This window comes from Octopus sinensis, linkage group LG1 (genome assembly GCF_006345805.1).
Source record: "Octopus sinensis linkage group LG1, ASM634580v1, whole genome shotgun sequence".
NCBI classification, from domain to species: domain Eukaryota; kingdom Metazoa; phylum Mollusca; class Cephalopoda; order Octopoda; family Octopodidae; genus Octopus; species Octopus sinensis.
This window is the reverse complement of record NC_042997.1, coordinates 54,460,695-54,469,101: the sequence shown is the minus strand read 5'-3', so window position 1 is coordinate 54,469,101 and position 8,407 is coordinate 54,460,695.

The following is an 8,407-nucleotide window of genomic DNA, read 5'->3' as shown; positions in this document are numbered from 1 at the left end:
CATGTAAAAGTACCCATTACACTCTCAGAGTGGTTGACATTACGAAGGGCATCCAGCTGTCGAAACCATGCCAAATCAGACGAGTCTAGTACAACCTTCCAGCTTACCATCCCTGGTCAAACCATGCAACCCATACCAGCATGAACAACAGATGTTAAATGATGATGATATGGTAAGGTCATGCAGCTTGGGATAAAATTTATTTAAAGCTGAAATCTCTTGAGTTGTTGCTCTGTTTTACCGTTTCTGCCATCAGATGGCCTGATGAAAATGCCAGTAGTGTTATATTTATGATTTGACATGAACAAAAAAAATCATAATAAAACATAAAAATAAATAGTGGTGTATGTTTTTTTAAATTTTATTATTTTATGATTTGGTTTTAATTTTGTGGTCAGCATGGCTGTATGATTAAAAAGTTTGCTTCCCAATCATGTGGTTTCAGGTTCAGTCCATCTTTGCAGCATTTTGGGCAAGTGTCTTCTACAATGGCCCCTAGCTGGCTCGTCACAAAGGGTTTTGGCTGATGGAAACTGAAAGAAGACCATCATATGTATAATCATGTATGTGTCCCATGCCAACCCCCTTGCTTGTGAAGACATGTTGGGGCAAGTGAAATCGAATTGAACCAGCCAGGATCCCTGGTCTGGTGGTACGTAAAAAGCACTATCCGACTCGTGGCCGATGCCAGCGCCGCCTCCACTGGCTTCCGTGCCGGTGGCACGTAAAATACACCAATCTGACCGTACGACAGGCACCCATGCCAACCCCCTTGCTTGCGAAGACATGTTGGGGCAAGCGAAATCGAAATCGAAATCGAATTGAACCGGCCAGGATCCCTGGTCTGGTGGTACGTAAAAAGCACTATCCGACTCGTGGCCGATGCCAGCGCCGCCTCCACTGGCTTCCGTGCCGGTGGCACGTAAAATACACCAATCTGACCGTACGACAGGCACCCATGCCAACCCCCTTGCTTGCGAAGTCATGTTGGGGCAAGCGAAATCGAAATCGAATTGAACCAGCCAGGATCCCTGGTCTGGTGGTACGTAAAAAGCACTATCCGACTCGTGGCCGATGCCAGCACCCCCTCGTTTGGCTTCTGTGCAGGTGTCACATAAAATACACCAATCCGACCGTGGCCGTTGCCAGCCTCGCGTGGCACCTGTGCAGGTGGCACGTAAAAAGCACCCACTACACTCACGGAGTGGTTGGCATTAGGAAGGGCATCCAGCTGTAGAAACACTGCCAGATAAGACTGGAGCCTGGTGCAGCCTTCTGGCTTTCCAGATTCCCGGTCGAACCGTCCAACCCATGCTAGCATGGAGAACGGACGTTAAACGATGATGATGATGATGATGTGTCCCTTGTCTTGACATTGCATGACAGTTGTAAATGAGTGTTGTTCATTTTCAATATTCTTTGAAAGCATGCCTGGCCATGGGAAAACATTACCTTACCTGGAAACAGGTAAGAGTCAGTGACAGGAAGAGCATCTTGTAGGAAATCTGCCTACAAGATTCTGTCTTACCCATACAAGCATAGAAGAAAATGAATATTGAAAGAACAATGATGGTAATAGGGTAGGAATAGTCAATCTAAAACAACTTTGTTGATGCTTTCATCAGGAGACCATAATTGACAACTTGGAAGATTTCTTAATCACCTCTACATTATGTTGAGTACTATTATGCTTAATTGTATACACATTCATGTAGTTTTGTTTTTAATTTATCATACTGCTTCATGAATTGTTGGACCATCTTGGCAACCAACTAAACCATGAAATAACACAAAGTTTTCAAAGAAAAATATAGCTATCTTGATAAATAAAATGTATTTGAAATATCTCATCCAGGAGACAGCAGGTACTATTTTTCAATAATGACAACACCAACTATCTCTGATAAATAAATATAGTTTTAGTACTCAGAAATTTCTCCCTTGCATCAAATTATTGAACTAACTATTAGCTCATCTATTCAGCTTAATAAAGAGGTTATTAAAATAAAAAGTTGCGATGAAAAATTAAGAACAACATTCTTTTACTTGCTTCAGTCATTTGACTGTGGCCATGCTTAAGCGCCGCCTTGAAGGATTTTAAGCTGAACAAATCAACCTCAGGACTTATTTCTTAGGCCTAGTATTTATTCTACCAGTCTCTTTTGCTGAACTGCTAAGTTATGGGGATGTAAACAAACCAACACTGGTTGTCAAACTGTGATGGGGTGGGGACAAACAAAGACACACACACACACGCATAGATATATACATATACATGAGCTTCTTTCAGTTTCCGTCTACCAAATCCACTCACAAGGCTTTGGTCAGCGCAAGGATATAGTAGAAGACACCTGCCCAAGGTGCCACGCAGTGGGACTGAACCCGGAAGCATGTGTTTGGAAATCAAGCTTCTTACCACAGAGCCACACCAGCACTTAAAAATTCTAAGAACATTTTTGTTCCATTGGACAAGACTAAAGATATGTATGAAAACCAGCAACAAAGTTTCCTCAGTGCTATAAACAAATACTTACATTCTACATCAGTATTGAGTAGTTGTTTAAAAATCAAGCAAATACATGCATTCACACAAAACCATGAGGTCCTGAGTTCTAGCTTACTGCATGGCATGTTGCACAAGTACCTTTATTATAGCCTAGGATTGACCCAAGCCTTGTGAATCAATTTTTTTGATGGAGTCTGTAGAAGCCTTTTGGATAGATTATACTTATAATTCAAAAGTCCAGCTTTATCACAGTGTCACATTGATTCCACGTGTGAATTATGAGGAGGACATGTGTCTGGAATACTTATCTACTTGTTAATTCTACAAGTAAATTACCCATTTGATTGGACAACCAGATACTCATACATGAAAATAATGGAAGAGACCATCCTATACACATACATTCTATCCCCATGTGATAAGTTCCTTGTACATAACAAAATCTTGCACTTCAAATTTATTTTTGTGGCCTATAGAATCTGTAATTCTTGACAGTATTGTACCAAATAAATCAGAAATACATAAAGATAGACCTCATTAGCACCTACAGCATTTCAAAGACTAAGAGACATAGAGGCATGAACTGGAATGTACAAAAACTGAAACATTTTGAATGTGACACAAATTCAAGTGTCTGCATGTAATAATGATAGTTCATTATATCAGAAATTCAGATAGAATACACCTCCAGAATAATTAATTTAATCATAGACAAAACAACTATGACAGTTATTGTTGTATATGTGTCACAAACAGGATTGGTGTATGAATAAATTTTATGGTGACTACCTCAACAACAAATGATAGTGCCATCATTATCATAGCTGCTGATTTTAATGGACATGTTAGGCAACCCCATGATGGTTCTTTGGCATACATAGAAGTTATAGGTGGGTATAGTACAGGAAATGAAGGATCAAGGCTTCTGGAGATAGTCGATAATCTATCTCCTATACAAACTTCAGAAAACCAGCCAGCCACTTGATCACTTACCAATTACATGAACTCACTGGCCAGAAAGATTTTATCTCCTCCAGGAGACAAAATAGGCAGATGTTAATACTAAGCCTTTCCCCAGTGAAGAATGTTCCATTCAACATAGATTAGCAAGATCTGTGTGAGAACTAGACAGACATGGAGGAAAAAGGCTATTAGGAGAAGGAAGATACAAAAGCTGAAAAAGACATTTAGTTGGTCACAGATTCAGAGACATTGTAATGGATACTTATGACAGATGTAGGAAGGATAGTGATTAACTGGAAATTTCTATAAAACAATCCACTGAGGGATACTGGCTAGATTTGTGGCTGATACATGGTGTCATAGTGATGCAAGCAGAGCCATAAAAGACTGGATAAAAGAGAGCAGCAAAAAATTCCAGGCATTGAGCAAAATCTGAAATTGAGGGGCATGAAATGAATTTAACAAAGATTAAAGTTTTGATAAGAAAGAATACAGGACACTGCTAGAATCAGGGAAATGGTCATGTTTGATATGCAGAAGAAATATAGGTAGACATTCCATGCAGTGTACTTTGTATAAACTATGGATGCAAAAGGGGTGAAGTAGGATCACAGACAGTCAAATAAAGATACACTGTACACCTACATGTACTTAGCAGTGATGGGTGGGTCTTACCGGAGTAAGAATGAGCTGGAAGAAGTTCAGGAAGCTCTGCTGGTAACAGATTTTCAGAGTGGAGCTTAGACTGTATGATGCTTGTATACAAACTGCAATGATTTATGACCACAAGACATCGGCCTTGAAGCAGTGGATTTTTTGATGCTAGAAAGAAATGGTATAAGTGTTGAAGACTCACCTCATGATATTGAAAGCCAAACCCAAATTGTGAGTATAGTTTGATTCATGAATCCTTAAATTTCTATTTCCAGCTATCTTGTTTTCTCTCAAGCTAAGGCTATTGATAAGACAAATTTTCCATTAATATCATTTTTATTCTAATACAACTGTCACTTTAATATAGAAAAGTAACATGAGTGTTATAGATAGATTCTGGTGAAATATCAGTCACATTGAAAAAGCTTTTATTAATGTTACAATTATATTTCTGAATTTTATATTTGTATTGTGTCACAGGAGAGCTATAAACATTCTGAATATTTTATGATTTAATGGCGAGAATGTATGAAGATAGGTGTGTGAAAAAGTGCCACACCCTGGCAGTTGAGAGGACCTGTGGAAGAGGTAGACCCAGGAAAACCTGGGACGAGGTGGTGAAGCACGACCTTCGAACTTTAGGTCTCACCAAGGAAATGACTAGAGACCATGACCTATGGAAGTATGCTGTCCATGAGAAGACCCGGCAAGACCAGTGAGAACAGTCAAAATCAAAATCAAAATCAAACCAAATCAAATCAGATATCAGAAAGCAGAACCAAAATTGAGGTCGATCAACATCAGTGGAAATTGCAGCTGTGGTTAAGTGAACCATCCGATCATGGTCGTTGCCGGCGCCGCCCTGTCTGGCCTCCGTGCCGGTGGCACGTAAAAGCACCATCCGTTCGTGTCTGTTGCCAGCCTCGCCTGGCCCCTGTGCCGGTGGCACGTAAAAGCACCATCCGTTCGTGGCCATTTGCCAGCTCTGTCTGGCACCTGTGCGGGTGGCACATAAAAAGCACCCACTACACTCACAGAGTGGTTGGTGTTAGGAAGGGCATCCAGCCGTAGAAACACTGCCAGATCTGACTGGGCCTGATGAAGCCTTCCGGCTTCACAGACCCCAGTTGAACCGTCCAACCTATGCTAGCATGGAAAACGGACGCTAAATGATGATGATGATGATGTACATGTTATTATCTTGATTCCATTGATTTGTTAATCACATTACTTATTGCTTTCATCCTAAACACGTAGGACTGTCATCTCCATCCCATTTATTCAATAACCTCTTTTGAATGTAACATCATGATTATCTGCTGCCAGAACTCATGCATAAATATGCTGTTCCACCAAAGTAACCTCAATATGATTGCTTAGCCTGTTAGTGAAATTGCTTGAAAATTTCATTAAGATGAGAAAGAACACCTTTGATTATAGTTAACACCATTGACAATAAAGTAACCTCATGAAACACATGTAGTCAACTGAACAATAACAAGTGACAGTTATATCATGTCACTAGTTACCAAAAAGCATACTGCATGATCTGATATGTAGTACTGAATTATACGAGGTGCAGTGTGACAGTTCAGACTTGTATTCTTCAAATGTCCAGCTCATTTCTATGCCTATAGATTCTGATTGCGTCCACAACAAAGACTGCCAAGATGCACTCAATAAAGAAGCAAGTTCTCCAACACTTATTGTTGATAGTGTGCATTCCAGCATTATGTATGAGGCCAATGAAGCTATTATTGTTACAGGTATGATATTGTGCTTGTCTTAAGTTGAGTAATGAAGATATTTTTGTAGTGATCTGGTGTGTTATATGTCTGGCTGTTTGAAAGTTGTTTAACTTATATAATTTAGATATGTTTTGGCTAAATACGGACCCAGGCTATGTCTAACTTAATAGCATCACCTGATAGGATCTGTAAAGTTATTTTTAAGTTCAGTTTTGTGATATCATGGCTCATTCAAGTAGGGAGCTGTTGTTGACTGAGATATATCCAGGTATAAGTGGCGGGTGTAGTGTGGTGTCCCTTGAAGAGATTTGTTCAGGTTTCATTTGAAATTGACGCGATGTTTTTCTTTGATTTCTTAAATAGAGCGGGGCCTGTTGAGGAAAAGAAATTTATGTTGCAGTGAATTTATTTGTTATGAGCCTGAATTGTGTAGAGGGTGTATGGCATATAGTCCTAGCTTTGGATGAATTCTGAATCTGATATTAATGGTGTTTGGACAATACTGGTGGTATTTTCATGCAGAGGTGTGGATTGGGAGACTTAAAGTAGATGTGGTAACTGTACTCCTCACATATCCAGGGATCTTTCAATTTTAGTATTTTTGCTTCATTGCCTATGTGAATTATGTACAATTATATGTAGTTCACGCATCTGTTGTATTTATTGTAGAGAGATTGGCTCCCAAGCAAGACTAGCATAGTTCTTGATGGGTTTAATGCATTGTTCATACATCATGATTGTCATTTGTTTCTATTGGACAAATATGACCTCTGTAGTTGCTTTATCTACTGTCTTTGATGTATGCTGGGAATGTAGTGGAGGTATTGTATATAACTTTTACTTTTCTAGTGTTGACTGAAAGAAGGGAATGAATTACTGTTGTTTAACCTGGTGTCAATCCCGATTGAGCAGAGATTTCATCAAAGGTATTCCAGTTGTAACCATCTGGTCTTTTTCCCTAGGTATAGGGAGCCCAGGATCACATTATCCAATGTGTCCTATTATAAGATGATAGGGTATTATTTGAGGAAAATTTGGTTTCTGTGCAGGTTGATTAAGTAGAGACTCACTTGGCTCATCAGATGACAATAGATTTGATGGGTATTAGTTCTTTTTGTTTTGGAGCCAGGTGATTAATATAGGACTAGAGTTCCTGTGTAGCAGTTTCTAGAGAATAGTGGTAGAATGTATGATACTATCTGTAAATCAATTGTCTGTATGATTTGTGGTGGTATGAGGAGATAAAGCTGACATAGATAGAAGAGGATGAATCTTTGTGGTCCATTCAAGAAATTGCAAGGTCTGGAAGTGCTCTTCTTTGATATTGGCTATTTTTTATGTAATTGCAAGTAAATTTATAGATGTTATGGTCTGCAATAATTTTTTAAATGTAAATATTAAAGATTTACTCACCATTAACAAATATATTGATACTTTATGCTTTGCTTGTTACATCTTTCTGTGCAGCCACACTTCCAATTATTTCAGTGATTATTTTCATTAATAATATATTTTGATGACCACAATTATCATCATTTTAACACATCTTTGCATACCTGCATGGGTCACATTTTCCACAGTTGGATGCCCTTCCTGTTGTCAACCCTTAAGTGTTTCCAAGGTAATATTTGCCCATGACCACATATCTTCAGAAAAGTTTGGTAATGAAGGACACAGTTTCCATAAGAATGACACTCATTTATAACTATCGTGCAATGTGAAGGCAAGGAGACAGTAACACATGTATAAATGACAGTCTTCTTTTGGTTCCCATCTATCAAATCCACTCTCAAAGCTTTGGTTAGCTCAAGGTATAGTAGAAATTTACCTAAAGTGAAAGTGCCATGCAGTGGGACTAAACCAACCATGTGGTTGGGAAACAAACTTCTTATCATACAGCAGCTGTTTTCTAGATATTTTTCAACACAACACAGATCTTTTGTGTCCAATTCTTCATCTAGTTTCACTTTGTGCATTTTTTCCCCTTTACAATTGTAAATTATATATTAATTGACATTTAGTTCATCAGTTTTTATTTTATATAAATATTAATGGTCAGCAAGTTTACAACCATGAAACATGTTTTTACAACATTCATTTCCATTCTACAGGACATTTACATCAATTACCAGTTTCTAATGAAAAGACACCAGCTCACATTAAACTTTTATGTTGTAGCCATCATAGATTATCATTTTACATTATTCAATATTTAGTCTTTATCAACAAATGGAACATACCTTAAAGCGTCAAGGTAGGTAAAGATAAATTTGAGAAAGATGTACTTCAAACATTGTTGCACTGATGATAAATATATAACTTCTTGTGAATGTGAAATTAGTCTCTCCTTAATAAACTATAGTTGTACATATATACTCAATGTACACTAATGAAAAATATTTTCTTCAGCAAAATATAGAAGCAAATTTAACCACTAAAATCCTTCTCTTTAAACAAATTTTATTGCTGACCATATAACATCAATAAATACACAATGTTTAAAACAAATGAAAAAATACTTTACAAAACCCAAAAT